This window comes from Oratosquilla oratoria, chromosome 16 (genome assembly GCF_046742065.1).
Source record: "Oratosquilla oratoria isolate Oo_2021 chromosome 16, ASM4674206v1, whole genome shotgun sequence".
In the NCBI taxonomy this organism is placed as follows: domain Eukaryota; kingdom Metazoa; phylum Arthropoda; class Malacostraca; order Stomatopoda; family Squillidae; genus Oratosquilla; species Oratosquilla oratoria.
This window is the reverse complement of record NC_134792.1, coordinates 64,036,985-64,052,587: the sequence shown is the minus strand read 5'-3', so window position 1 is coordinate 64,052,587 and position 15,603 is coordinate 64,036,985. Positions and strand designations below refer to the sequence as shown.

The 15,603-nt window shown below is 42.4% G+C and overlaps 1 protein-coding gene across 2 annotated transcripts in view; it reads left to right on the top strand.

Annotated features, from left to right (window-relative positions):
* Tango9 (transport and golgi organization 9) overlaps positions 1–15,603 on the top strand; it is a 49,983-nt gene that overhangs the window by 9,945 nt on the left and 24,435 nt on the right. The window lies entirely within an intron of this gene.

Sequence of the window (15,603 nt, the reverse complement as noted above, 5' to 3'; positions counted from 1 at the left end):
GTATCTCAGCTTATCTTTCTCCGAGAGTGGGTTTAAGTTTTATTTTATTCGTGTGTTACGACACCTACGTTACTTGAATATATATATATATATATATATATATATATATATATATATATATATATATATATATATATATATATATATCGGCAATCAACGGAACATGATCACTTGTTAGGTTTCAACTGATTCCGGGTGTCATCTCAATCCGGTGGTGATGATCACACATATCAAGTGCTGATGACACATGGACATTCCCTTTTTTTTATTTTTTTTTTTATAGATAAGCTGACCTTGGTATGTTTATCTGCTGTTATTGAGAGTTTGTTTTTTATTTATTTATTTTTTCAACCCGGGGAGAACTCGTGCAGATAATGATGTTCAGAGCAGCTTCAGAATGTCCCCATTCAGTTTAGGGACAGACCCTGAATGGTGTCAGTCAAGTCAGGTCAAATACACTGTGAGCCAAAACACTATCTGCGTGTCAGTTAACGGAGGGAAACTTAACCCCACACACACACATATAAACACACACCACTCGTGGCGTAATGGTAGAATTCCCGGCTGCCACTACGGAGGTCCAGGTACGAATCCCGCCCAGGACTGAAATAATTTCACTACCGCTGCTCTGCGAGTCGTTACTCCAACTCTCGTGGGCGGGGAGTTGGGTGTGTGCGTGTAAGGTCACAGTATTACCCATAGATCGGTCATATATGAGCTCTGAGCTCTCCTCCGGGAGGGAAATAGCTGTCGATTACGAGTCCAACACGTGATCCAAGACCATGATTGAATCACACACACATGAGCTGGGCTCTCTTCCGAAAGGTTAGTAGCTGTCGATCACGAGTCCAACACGTAATCCAAGATCATGGTGAGTCACACACACACACACACACATATATGAGCTCTGAGCTCTCTTACGGGAGGGAAATAGCTGTCGATCATGATACCAACACGTGATCCAAGATCATGATGAATTGCCATGAATCACACACGCACAGGCACACACACGCACACAGACACACACGTGCTCATGCACATACAGTATATACCAACCTAGTTGGTGCAAGGTTGAATGTTTTCATGGCCACAGAAGATGAGGATGTCGGTACTGAAGCACTTGGTTTTCCGCCGTCCGCCGAGTTGTCCTTCTTGTAGGGGATGCACGCGTTGTCAAACACGACAGAAAGAATGTCGAGATCAAGGCGACGTCTGGCCCCGTTTTCTATATCTCTGCGAAGATAATACGCAACGCAGTATGTCGTTCTTATCTACAATATTTGTTGGAGGTCACATCAAAGAAAAAAATACTTCGTTTTAAGAGGAGGGAATTATGTAAGAGATATCAGCCCAGTATTCTTAGATTTATCGATAGTAAATAATATACAGTTGTGAAAAAAGGTGATTATTCTTGACATTGTTGAATTCAGGCTTAGATAACAAATTTGGTGTTATCTTGTGGAGCTTGTATGATTGTGTGTGTATTCTCGATGGCTTAATAGCTGCATAACACCAGTGTCTATATTTATGGCGCGTTTATCAGTTTATTGAGAGAGAGCTGAGGGGCCTTGAAACGTAACCGTCATCGAGTTGATTTGAGGCGACGGGAGGACAAACATCACTGGTCGTAGTAACATGTGTTTATGAAAGTAATAATACTATTAATAATGCATTAATGATTATGATAATAATAATATTAATAGTAATACTACTGTTACTAATGATAAATTAATGATGATAATTATAATAATAATAATACATTCCTTCTTGAATCCAAAGACCATTCCTCTTACAAATTAATGAAGATATACACTAACTGAAGTAGTAGTAGTAGCATGAACAGCAACTCTGTCATAGCGCATAGTCATACTCGCTTGCGGTTTTTTTTTTTTTTTTTTTTTTTTTTTTTTTTTTTTTTTTTAATAGGTTTGCGAGGCTGTCATCCACCCGGGCCTCACCCTTGGGCCACTTCAGCCTCGTGGGGGATCATTCCTGATAAGCTTTTTGAGTGGTATCTAATCCATCGGCCTCACCGCCCTCAAACAATATTTGGGTTTGAAACAACGTGGGATCTAGATAGCTTGTTGGGGGTATCCCCCCTCCCCCCCCTCTCTCTCTCTGTCTCTGTCTCTGTCTCTCTCTCACCCTCCCCCATCCACTCTCTTCCATTTCTCTCTCCCTCCCTCCCTCCCTCCCCCATCCTCTCTCTCTCTCTCTCTCTCTCTCTCCCCCTCCCTCCCTCACCCCATCCACTCTCTTCCATTTCTCTCTCCCTCCCTCCCCCATCCACTCTCCCATTCTCTCTCCCTCCGTCCCTCCCCCATCCTCTCTCTCTCTCTCTCTCTCTCTCTCTCTCTCTCTCTCTCTCTCTCTCTCTCTCTCTCTCCCTCTCCCATCCTCTCTCCCGTGCGCGCACACGATTCATCCCAATGGACCTCAGCTGGAGGAGGTTGAGAGAGCCCTTCGGTGATATACACTAACTCCCCCTTCCCCCACTCCCCACCGCTCCTCATGGTAACATTGAGATGCGCCTTCAGGATAACTCCTAGTGAGAGTCCAGGCCATCACACTCTAGGACTCTGCCCGCCACTCCCCTTCCGAGGCAATCCCCTCAGTTTCTTGGGAGTACACACTTCCCCCTCGGCGCCGCTTGCGGTTGAGGGTAACCTTCCCCTGAGGTGCCCCCGCTAATAACAGCGGCATCGTGTGAACAGTTGGCCCGGATCACCTGCAAAGTTGAGGTCCGAGCGGGTACTATTTAAAAAAAAAAAAAAAAAAAAAAAAAAAAAAAGTTGTAGTCTCCCCCCCCCCAAAAAAAAGGAAAGAGTTCCATACGGTATGGATGGCGAGGCCATGCACGTAGCCAGTCGCGGTAAATTAATTCTATTAAAAAAGATTCTAAGTATTGGAAATGGGTAAAAACTAATGAAAAAGACAAACGAACTACTCTTACTCAGTGGTACAAATAAATTACATAACCAAAAGAAGAGAAAGTTCTGGGAGTGTTGGCCACAGATAGCTTATCACTTGACAAGCATATCAGCAAAATAGTGATGGACGAAACATAGACTACTAACGAATATAGAAGTGGCTTTCCAGTACATAGACGAGGAGACAACGAAAAGAAAATCATAAAATGTCTGATCCACCCTAAAATGGAGCTATGTTGTTGTCTCCACATATGGGGAAAGACATAAACAAGTTTGAAAAAAAAGAACAACAACAACCAAAGTGAGTCTATGAGCAAACAGAGGTACAGGCGACACAGCGCAGTGCAAAGGCAGACGCAGCACAGAGTAAAGGCGACGCAGCACAGAGCAAAGGTGACGCAGCACAGAGCAAAGGCAGGCGCAGCACAGATCAAAGGCGACGCAGCACAGATCAAAGGCGACGCAGCACAGATCAAAGGCAGACGCAGCACAGAGCAAAGGCAGACGCAGCACAGAGCAAAGGCGACGCAGCACAAAGCAAAGGCAGACGCAGCACAGAGCAAAGGCAGACGCAGCACAGAGCAAAGGCAGACGCAGCACAGAGCAAAGGCAGACGCAGCACAGAGCAAAGGCGACGCAGCACAGAGGAAAGGCGACGCAGCACGGGACAAAGACAGACGCAGCACAGATCAAAGGCGACGCAGCACAGAGCAAAAGCAGACGCAGCACAGAGGAAAGGCGACGCAGCACGAGGCAAAGGCAGACGCAGCACAGATCATAGGCGACGCAGCACAAAGCAAAGGCAGACGCAGCACAGAGCAAAGACTGATGCACCACAGAGCAAAGGCAGACGCAGCACGGGGCAAAGGCAGACGCAACAGAGTAAAGGCAGACATCTAGTTGCTTAATTGAAGTAGAACTTGAACTTCTCTCTTACTTGAAATGCTTCGAGTTGTACTTCCTCAGCATTTCGAGTGAGAGAGAAGTTCAAACTGTACTTCACGTCAGCAACAGGAAGCAGATAAAGCTTCTGGCCACAAAGGAGAGAAGAGAATCGTGAAGCCATGCCTTGGAACAAATTCGAAAAAGAATCTAAAGCAAGTAAAAAAAATACAACATTCCATAGTGATGCATTAATTCATAGGATAGCTTATCCCAAGCTTAATTCATAAGCTATTTCAAAGCTAGGCATGGTAAATGGGAAAAAAAGAGACGGTGCCCTACGATCATAACTCCTTTCCTGTATATTACAATTGGGTACACACACACACACACACACACACACACATTACCCATAGATCGGTCATATATAAGCTATGAGCTCTCATCCGGAAGAGAAATAGCTGTCGATCACGAGTCCAACACATGATCCAGGACAATGGTGAATCACACATACACTAGTGGTCAGCAACCTGCGGCTCTTTAGGACACTTGTATGGCCCCATAAGCTTCTTACAAAAGAATCATTCCAACAAAAACGAGAGAAAATCAACACAAGTGGGGATACACCAATAGCCCCCAATGTCCCTGTGGCGAAGTACAGACGATGGTCCACGTCCTCCGGGAATGTCCATTGAGTCCCCATTGCTCCGACCAAGACCTTAGGGAAGCAAATGAAACTGCCCTTATATGGACACGGTTCTGGTGCGACAAGATATGATGATGATGATTCCAACAAAACAAAAGACGTCATATTCTGTAAAACAGTCCAGGCAAAAAAAAAAAAAAAAATATATATATATATATATATATATATATATATATATATATATATATATATATATGTGTGTGTGTGTGTGTGTTTCTATTCAACTTCGTCTTGGAAGTATAAGTAAATTGAACACTATAATTAGAATTGCTTTAAAGTAGGGTATAATCTCTTTGGTATATTATTGAAGTTCAGTAGTTTTTTATTGCAGTTCCGACAGTACAACATTTTCATTAAACTTTAAAAAATTGCTCTTCTAGATGTAAGGGTTGCCTACCACTCTAGTTCCCAACGTGGGACGCGCCTTATAGAGAGGACAATTTTAATTTATTTGTGGGCAATTTGAGAATTGAGTTAATAGTGATTTTTTTTCCTAGGTAGTTTGTATGAGTATGAATGTGTGTGTGTGCGAGTTATCACGTACAGTGCATATACATTATGTGTACGTAAAAATATTTGTGTGTATTTACCTAGTTGTATTTTACGGGAAGGGGAGCTATGCTCGTGGTGTCCCGTCTTTATATATCATTTTATCCAAACTATTTTTAAATTCATGTATTGTTTTTTGTGTTTTTGCACACTACTTTCTCATCTAACTTGTTCCAAATGTCTATTACTCTGTGAGGAAAGCTATTCTTTTTCAGATCTCTTCTATAGCTGTCTTTCTTGATTTTCTTTCCGTGTCCTCTATGTGTGTGTACATGTGCAATAACATATATATGTGTTTTTATAATAATTATATGTGTGCGTACATGTGCAATATATGTGTGTACATGTGAAATATATGTGTGTGTACATGTGCAATAACATATATGTGTGTTTTTATAATAAGAATTATATGTTACCGGGGGTCATCTAGATTTTAGAGGTGCTTAGATCGGGCATGTCCCAAGAAAAGGTTGGGGAATTTCTATAGACTAAACCAATGGTTCCTAAAATTTCTTCAGTCATTTCCCCCCTACAACCAGTTTAACCATCCAGATTTCCTCCTTCATGGCAAGACAGACTGTGACTATTTACTCATTTATTTTAAAAATGTACAGATAAAGTTTTAAACAGTTACATAATAAACTACACCGCCTATCTACAACAGCCATACTCTCTCTCGGGCATGAGAAAGTCCATTATATATATATATATATATATATATATATATATATATATATATACATATATATATATATATATATATATATTTTTTTTTTTTTTTTTTTTATCCCCCCCTGGTAACTTCAAATTTCCCTCCCCCAAGGGGAAATTTCCCCCAGTTTGGGAAATCCTGGACAAAATGCTGCACTGGGAAGCCCGCATGAGGGACGGTGTTGTTGTTGTTGTTGTCGTTCCCTAGACTGTCTGTCCGAGCAGTCCCGTCTCCCCAAGGAAGGCCACAGCCGAAACTGGGTTTTCCCACAAATCCTTTATAGAGTGTATGTTGTGTTGTTTGCGTGCGTGATTGTGTATAATGCAGTCTTCCATTATGTGTTGTATGGTATGGGGTGAAGTGTTACATCCTGGGCAGCTGTTCACAACACGGTCGTCCAGCCTCTTCTGGTAGCTTAGAAGTGCTGGGTGGTGACCGCATCGCAGTCTGGCCAAGTGGACTCTGTCCTTTCGTGGGAGAGAGGATTCAGAAGGGTGGATATCAGGGGGTCTGGCATGCAGCAGTGTGTTGTCTTTCAGTGTGTTAATGGAGCGGTGAGTGATATGATTATGAATATGTTTCCGGAGGCTGGTATTTGGTGGTTGAGGAGGAAGAGAAGAGAGTATCTGTGCGTAATAAAGGTCTTTGGGTGTAGTTTTAATGTTTCTTGGTGTGTGTGGGTGTTCTGCTATGTAGTGTAGCGGGTGTGATGTGTTTGTGGTGGCTGCAGCAAGTGTTTGTGTGCCTCTCATGTCGATGTGGTCCTTGACTTTGAGGACTTTTGTTTCATGGTGTAAATGGTCTGTAGGTGTTGTATTTGTGCAGCCTGTAATTGTTTTTAGGGCTTTGTTTTGTATGATTTGTATGATTTGAGGGACGGTGTTGTCGTCGATGCCTGGCCGAATAGTTCCAATAGTCTGACTAGTTGGTTTTCGTTTGCGAATGTAGGTGTACTTAGTGATTAGTGTTGGTGAGGGTGGGGGAGCGCTTAGGTGAAACTATATTTAGGATCCTAGATTATAATGGTAATGATAATGAGTATATTAATAATTCAGAAACATGTGGGGAACCCCCGTCAGTACTTTTTTTTTTTTTATTATTATTATTATTATTATTTTTTTTCTGACCCGAGTAAAGCAAACTAGCGGAAACATGAATGATTGTTCAAATTGAAAAGGTGCAGCGGAAGGGCCAATCAACAGGTGTCTGGTGAATGGTCATTTAGTCCTTCCGGTGCATTGGCAGCAGCAACAATAACCAGAAAAAAATGTAGAAACCAAAAATCCGTAAAGTTATATCCATGCTGAGGTTCACTTACTAGGAGAGAGAGAGAGAGAGAGTGTGTGTGTGTGTGTGTGTGTGTGACCACAGAGCTATAGCATATGTACAAGTTCTTCGTGTGTGTTTAGGCATCTGTTCTTCGGGACATTTATTGTTAAGTTCCCTTTCCGCCTTGACGGAAACTTAACGGATTTGGAAGTCTTTGCACGTAAACGGAGTTGTGCTGTGGAGTTTCTGGAAGTCGTCGTCAGGGTTGGTACACCAACAGTTAAAAAAAATAATCCAACTTGAAACCTCGTGGCCGGCGCGTGTCTACCGGTATCGTTGTTGAATAACATAACGGTGCTTTGTTGTTGCGCGGTCGTCATGTTAACCTAAGCGCCAACCGAGACGCAGGTGACACAGGAGACGCAGCACAGAGCAGAGCCAAACTTCCTGTTGCTGAACTGAACTACAGTTTGAACTTCTCCGTCACTTGAAATGCTTCTAGGTATGCTACCTCATCATTTCAATCGAGAGAGAAGTTCAAAATGTACTTCAATTCAGCGACAGGAAGTCTGCCTTTGCTCTGTGCTGTGTCACCTGTGTCTTCTGCGTCTCCTGTGTCACCTGCGTCTCCTGTGTCACCTGCGTCTCCTGTGTCACCTGCGTCTCCTGTGTCACCTGCATCTCCTGTGTCACCTGCGTCTCCTGTGTCACCTGCGTCTCCTGTGTCACCTGCGTCTCCTGTGTCACTTGCGTCTCCTGTGTCACCTGCGTCTCCTGTGTCACTGCGTCTCAGTTTGCGTTTAGGCTTACAGGTTGCCTGAGATATTTTGCCTTCACAATATTGTGTTTTGTTATGCTAGGTCTGATTCCTCGACCATGCGGTACAGTTGTTGTCTCCGTCCTGTTGAATGGATATTAATTCACAAGAATCAGTACAGAGGAGAATTATCATACCATACAATATCAGGCTTAGACACCTTAACTTACACTCTCTAGGGCAGTGGTTCTTAACCTGTGGGGAATTCCCCACTGGTGGGGAATGGCGGAGTTGCCAAGTGGGGAATGTGATAACTGTTTGTAAAAAATCTAATATATGCGAACAAAAATTAAGGGCCGTAAAATGGCACAAAAAAGCAAAGCGTATATTTACGTACTAAACACTGCATGGGTTAAAATCAAATTTGTCAAAGACCGATGCTGTGGTGGGAAATGGAGAGTTGGCTCACTAAAAAGTGGGGAATTGGGGAAAAAAGGTTAAGAACACCTGCCCTAGAAAGACGAAAATGCGGGGTGATCTAATAAAGGTATTCAAATGGGTCAAGGGCTTTAACAAGGGTGCTGCAGGCAAGGTCATCATATTAAGACAACAGGGCAGAACTCGTAGTATGGATTTCAGATGGACAAATTTAGGTTTAAGAAAGAAGTAAGCAAGAACTGGTTTACCAACAGTGGTTGACGGATGGAACAGACTTAGTAACAATGTAGTGAGCTCTGAAACAATTGGCTATTTTAAGATAAGATTAGATAACTTTATGGATGGGGATGGCAGGTGGTAAGCGACATGGAACTGCCTAGTATAGACCTTATGGTCTCTTCTAGTCTCCTCCATTCTTGTGTTTTTATTCCATACCATGCCACCCCCGTCTTTTGTGTTCAAACAAATGAGCTCGCAATTATGGCCAAAGAATTACAAAGGCGGAGCATGCCGACAGGAGACCTTTTGGTCCATGACTAGGTCGGATGCGAAAAATATAATAATGATAAATAAATGAAAAAAAGAATAAAAATTATAACATAACTAATAATAAATCAAAAGAAATCTTTCTTGCGTTTGCTGTTATCCTTGCTGATATAGATTCAGGAGAGGTGTCTGGGAGGTCATTAGACCATAGATGCGCGCGCAAGGACTCTGGGTGCCCCACAGCACATCTGGGCCAAGGTATATTATATGGACCTTGATCCGGGCTTCGGTGCCCAACGTGTCCTAGATGATGATGACTATCTACAGGATGGCCTAAACCTCAGTTTTATGTTTGATAACTACCTTATTGTTACAAACACATGTATGGAATTTAAATACAGTATAGAGATATTGCCTCAGCAACTGTATTGTCTCTCTTGCACAGTACCCATCTTGTTGGAGACACATATTGGGGCTATGGTCAGTTTATGAAGAAATGATCACAAATGGTTACCCCTCAGTGACTTTTGGGCCGCTCTGTAAAACACATAGGATCACAACGTTGTTCTTGTCTTCCTGAAGAGCTTTGTCAACAAGATCGCCAGAGTAGTTGCAACGGTGTTCAAACTTGTCTCATTTCTTTTCATCTGTATTATCGTGTACGGATACACACACACGCACATGTACACACACACGGATAAGTTTTATCTCCTGGTATCTGTGCTGACTTTCCAACTTGTTCTTCAACGGGCTTCAGCCTGTATGACTAAGCGTTTAGAAATGTTATTATATGTATATATATATATATATATATATATATATATATATATATATATATATATGTGTGTGTGTGTGTGTGTGTGTGTATTTACCTAGTTGTGAGTGGCAGGGTGGTGAGATAAACACCGAGAATCTTTGAAGTAACTGACGTTTCGCTCATAACAGAGTTCAACGATTCTCGGTGTTTATCTCACCACCCTGCCACTCATTTTGTCGTCCATTCCTCAACTTACCTAGTTGTATCTTACGGGAAGGGGAGCTACGCTCGTGGTGTCCCGTCTTTGTATCTCACAGTATCTAGTTTGCTCTTAAGCTCGTGTGTGTGTGTGTGCGTGTGCGTGCGTGCACAGTACGGAAGAAAAATACTCCCAAAATGATGACGGATAAACTGAAAAGTGAGATCGGAATGAAAAGAGGGCTTTACGCCAGAATAGAAAATGTGAAAACACATCTTACATCCAAACATAACGATATGACTAGACTGATTAAAAGAAAAACCCACACATCGAAACGTAACTACCAAACTAAGGTTACCACACCAGCGAGATCCAACACAAAGGATTTCTTTCATCTTTACGGAACAGAAAATAAGGAAAGGATAGACCCAATTAAAAACGACGATGTCATGATAGATTCCGAGGGGGAAAAACGAGCGAGGCGTTTAACAAATATTTTCTCACGGTGTTTACAAAAGAGAGGTTAGCTATAGTTTCTAACTGCGACCCGATTTGCATACAGTAGACGAAGGAAATAGACTATCTAACATCAGTATTAGTAAGGTAGAAGTAGTCAAACAGATTGATAAACTTAAAGGGGATTTTTGAGCTTTAAGCTAAAGCTACAAAATCCCCGAGTCCAGTTAACAAAAATATTCAATAAGTCTGTTTTGTGCCTATTGCTTGGGGTCAGGGAAACGTTGTTCCTGTTTTCAAAAAAGGGAGAGAAATCGTCTATATGCAACTACAGGCCAATCAATTTGACATCGGTTATAAGTAAAAAGCTTGAATCAGTGATAGCTAATAGAATCTGAGATCACATCGAGAGAGAGTTTGATTCGTGACTCACAACATGGGTACTACAAGGGTAAGTCATGTGTAACCAATCTTCTATCTATTTACAATAATGTCTACAAGACGTCAGATAACAATGATAATTATGATGTTATTTACCTTGACTTTAGCAAAGCGCTCGATAATGTGCCCCACCAGAGACTACTAAATAAAGTCAAAGCCCATGGCATTGGAGGAAAAGTGAATGGATTAGAGCTTGGATCAGTGACAGAACAGCGGGTCACCATAAACGGTGTAAAATTCAAATGGGGGAATGTTTCTAGTGGAGTTCTCCAGGGCTCGGTTATAGGTCCCGTATTGCTCATTATGTATAAAACGACTTGGACAATGGAATTAATAGTGATCCTAGTAAGTTTGCGAACGACACTAAAATAGTACACCTAATTAGGTCAGGAGAAGACGCCGAGATTTTGCAGGGAATTTGAACAAATTGTTCACATGGTCGGTGAAATGGCAGGTTGACTTCAACATCTCAAAGTGCAGCGTGTTAAACGTAGGTTTACACAACCCAGAAAGCAGGTATAGCATAGTGAGCCCGAAACTTAAATCTAGAAAACAGTGCATTAACGCAAGGAATAGAGCTAACAGGGCATTAGTATTCATTGTTAGGACGGTTACGAATAAAAGTGGCGTTAGTTAGACTCATCCTTGACTATGCGGTACAGTTTTGGTCTCCGTCCCATAGAATGGTTATCAGTTCACTAGAATCAGTGCAGAGGAGAATGACCAAAATGATATATGGGCTCAGAAATTTACCTTACGAGGACAGGCTTAGGCACCTTAACTTACACTCTTTGGAAAGACGCAGAATGCGGGGTGATCTAATAGAGGTGTTCAAGTGGATCAAGGGCTTTAGCAAGGGTGACGCAAACAAGGTCATCAAAACAAGAGGGTAGGACTCGCAGTAATGGATTTAAATTGGACAAAATTAGATTTAAGAAGGAAATAGGCATGGACTGGTTTATCAATAGAGTGGCCAGTGAATGGAATAGACTTAGTAACCATGAAGTGAGTGCTGAAACTGTCGGTTGTTTAAAGAAGATTAGACAACTTTATGGATGTGGGTGATAGGTGGTAATGGACACGGAACTTCCTAGCGTAGGCCTTATGGTCTCATGCCCGGGGGGTGCTGCAGAAAGGATTAAAATCACTTGGCGACGTCGGGGCTAGGGGTCGCAGACCACCGCGAATGATTAAAAAAAAATGTCGATCTCCTTTATGAAAGACACCCCTGGGTTCCCTAATTACATATACTGGGTGGCTGAGCGGGTTAGAGCGTCGTTACTTGCGGCGAAGGTCGAGGGGATGGCGGTTCGAACCCTGCCACTGGCGAAGTTAAACCAAGGGCATAGTTCATTAAATTCCACGCCACAAATCCTCTGTGAGGGGCACCGTCCTAGCCTTCCGATAGGGTGGAGTTTGTGACGTTAAACCATAACAAAACAACAAACAGGGTGTCTGCCTAAAGGAAACACACCATGTGCATCCTTGAAATCACTTTATTCATGAAAATAGATAAATATTTAAAATATGCGGTGGTGGCAACAGGAGAGGAGCTTTATCTTGGATGGATGGATGGCGGGTGAGAACAGTCGACCCGTTGCCTCTCGTCCCCAGCTCCTCTCTGTAAGTGCAACGTGAATATATATATACAATGCACTTTAATTTTAAGCCATCAACATCGGACGAACCGTGGAGGCGCATGCAGAAGTTGAAACGTGGTACGCCCGAGGACTCGAACCTATGCGGCGAGAACCCATTCAGTGTTGTACATGTGTGTATATATATATATATATATATATATATATATATATATATATATATATATATATATATATATATATATATACACACACACACACGTGTGTGTTTGTGAATGCACAATGAAGTGACGCGGCCCTAAGGGATTTCTCCCAGTCTTCTCAATTTTCATATCAGGGGACGGGGGAGGGAGGGAAGGTCGCCGTGTAAAGGAAGCGGCCAACCCTGCTGTGTCATGCTGCATTGCTTTTGACCCAGGCAGTGGGTGGGGGATAAGGATGACCCTTCATTTTCGGGGAACTAAGATGGAATTAAGATGGCTGGCTACTTCCCTTATAGGTGGTAAAAGTCCATTGGTAGAATATATATATATATATATATGTGTGTGTGTGTGTATGTATGTATGTATGTATGTATGTATGTATAAATAGACCGCACAGTACTCTCATTCACGGGAAAAAAAGCGACCAACAGCAGCAAACTATAAGCTCTCCCTACAGATGTGCAACACCACTTTCGTCTTCTGCTGCTCCAGGAGGTGTCATGGCTACATTCTTGAGGGCCATCACGAAAGATGATGTGCGGGCACAAGCACGTAGCGATCCATGCATGAGATGCGCCGAATACTCCAGAACGCGAGTGTGGGAGGGTGGTCGTGGCGCGGAAACGCGCGGGGCCGGGTCAACCCGCGAATTACTAGATTCATCACTTGCTGATAATTTTATTCGCGGTATTACCTTTGAATAGTCGAATGCGCCAGTGTTGAACCCACGAATGACCTGAAAAAGAACAGCTTTCCTCACAGAGTGGTGGATGTATGGAACAAAGTAGACGAAACAATAGTGTGTGCAATAACCATACACGAGTTTAAGAACAATTTAGATACTACGAGATACAGAGACGGGACACCACGAGCGTAGCTCCCTTTCCCCGTAAGATACAACTACAAAGGATTGCAAAAGCGGAGCATGCCGACAGGAGACCTTTTGGTCCATAAGGTCTGATGCGAAAATATAATAATAATAATAAATGAATAAATTAAAACTATAGTAATGTAAATAACAAATGAAATGCATAGGTATAGTTAAATAAACAAACAGGTAAATAGTAAATAATGATAAGTTGACATATAACTAATAACAAATGAGAATCAGACAAATGATAACAAAACAAACACACACACACATACACACACATGCGCGCGCGCGACTCAGTGGCGCGGTTGGTAGAGTTCCCGGCTGCCACTACGGAATTCCGGGTTCAAATCCCGCCTAGGGTTGAAATAATTTCAGTATTGCTGCGCTGCAAGCCGTTACTCCAACTCTAGTGGGCGGGAAGTTGAGTGTGCGTGTAAGGTCACAGCATTACCCATAGATCGGTTATACAGCTATTACCCTCTCTTCCGGGAGGGTAATAGCTGTTGATCACGAGTCTAACACTTGATCCAAGACCATGATGAATCTCTCTCTCTCTCTCACACACACACACACACACACACACAACAGCAACAGCAACAAAATCTGTGAAACCTGGCCGATCTCGAGCATTGGGACCAACAACCCGTCTCGAGTTTACCAAAGTTGCCAACGCTGGTTCACGAGACTTCACAGCAAGGACCAAGTTTCCGCCCAGGGGATATGACGTCACAATCAGGTCAGGGTGTTGACCTCATGTCCCCGCCCCCCGACCCCCTGGTGTCCTTGGTTATTATGTAGCCAACTAGGCAGACGGGTATTGTTCGCCCCAATTGCGGTCGGGGCAGGTGGGAAGTCTTGCATTCCCTAATTATATCATTGTGTCACGATTGTCGCCCCAACTCTAATGATAGCAGCTCTCCATTGTCCCCTCCTCCAAGGAACTTAATCAGCCAGATGACAGTTCGACACCACCCACGAGTCATAACAATGAAAGATAATACGAAAATGCCCATACTGGGTTTCCACGGTGAAAAAAGTTACCTAAACTAGACGTTCATTGTTAGTTGATTGAATGAGTTATATAACAAAAATGAATCATCCCCTCCACCGTTAGTGGAAGTGGGACTCCAGCATGATTAATTGCTTTACACTGGGTGCCTTTGGTTCCATTCACACGTACCGACTTTTCGCCGTGCACCGTTCAGGACACAACGTCGTGCTTTCAAATAATCAAGGGTGTCTGTGAATGATTTCACATATGGTCGTGACGTTTGAAAACGTCCATAACCACCCATGTTAAATGAGAGCACGGCGTCGTGTCGTGGACGGCGCACGGCGAAAAGTAGATACGTGTGAAAGGAACCTTAGGTGGAACGCAACCAACGGCGCTAAATCAGTCGATTCATGCGTACTCTGGATTGCGGTGTACACAAACCCAGACAACCAGTTGACTGACCCAGAGGCTATTTATAATCCCTGGCTGAACATTAAAGGAGTTTAGGACAGACCTGCTTTTTTTAAACCCGAACTTTTGGAAGAGAAATTAAGATATGTATATATCAAATATTTCCCGACAGTCGCTCCGGGACTCGAACCGGGGTCTTGCTGTACGCTGGGCGGGTGTAGGACAGTTGCTCACCGGATAATTGCTCACCGGACAGTTGCTCACCGGAGAAGTGACAAATAGGACATTTGCTTACCAAAGGATTATTTTTTACTTTTCTTGAACTTAATAACAAACAATATACAGGATTTTTTTTGTTATATTGTATTATATATACAGCAATAATACAGAAACAATATCCAAACGTTTAGTTTTTAATTCATTATAAAATTCAATACCAATTTCTTCCATCAATATATAGTAATGACCTTTTACTGGTCCAGTCTAATGGTGTGGCCAACTGTTCGTATGTATCTCTGTCATTTAATAAGTCGAAAATTTTACTTTCATAGTCTGAATTGACTCCTACACACTTCTAGTTCATGAACTAGAAGTGTTAGGGTAAGTAGTCAGTGAAACCAACTAAAAACAATACATTAGATTATATTGTAGAGTTTAATAAGTTCTTGGCCTCTAACAATTATGATAAAGATTTACTTTATCTGTGCCGGGGGTATGATGCAGGAAGTCAGTGTCTTCCTGACTTTCTAAATGCAGTTAGCCACACCATTAGACTGGACTTGTAAACCACAAAGGACAATAAACCCACTTCAGTACTGCACCAGTTGTAAAACTGTAATCACTATATATTGATGGAAGAAATTGGTATTGAATTTTATAATTAAAAACTAAAATATGAAAGTTTGTATATTGTTTGTGTATTATTGCTGTAATAAATTTCA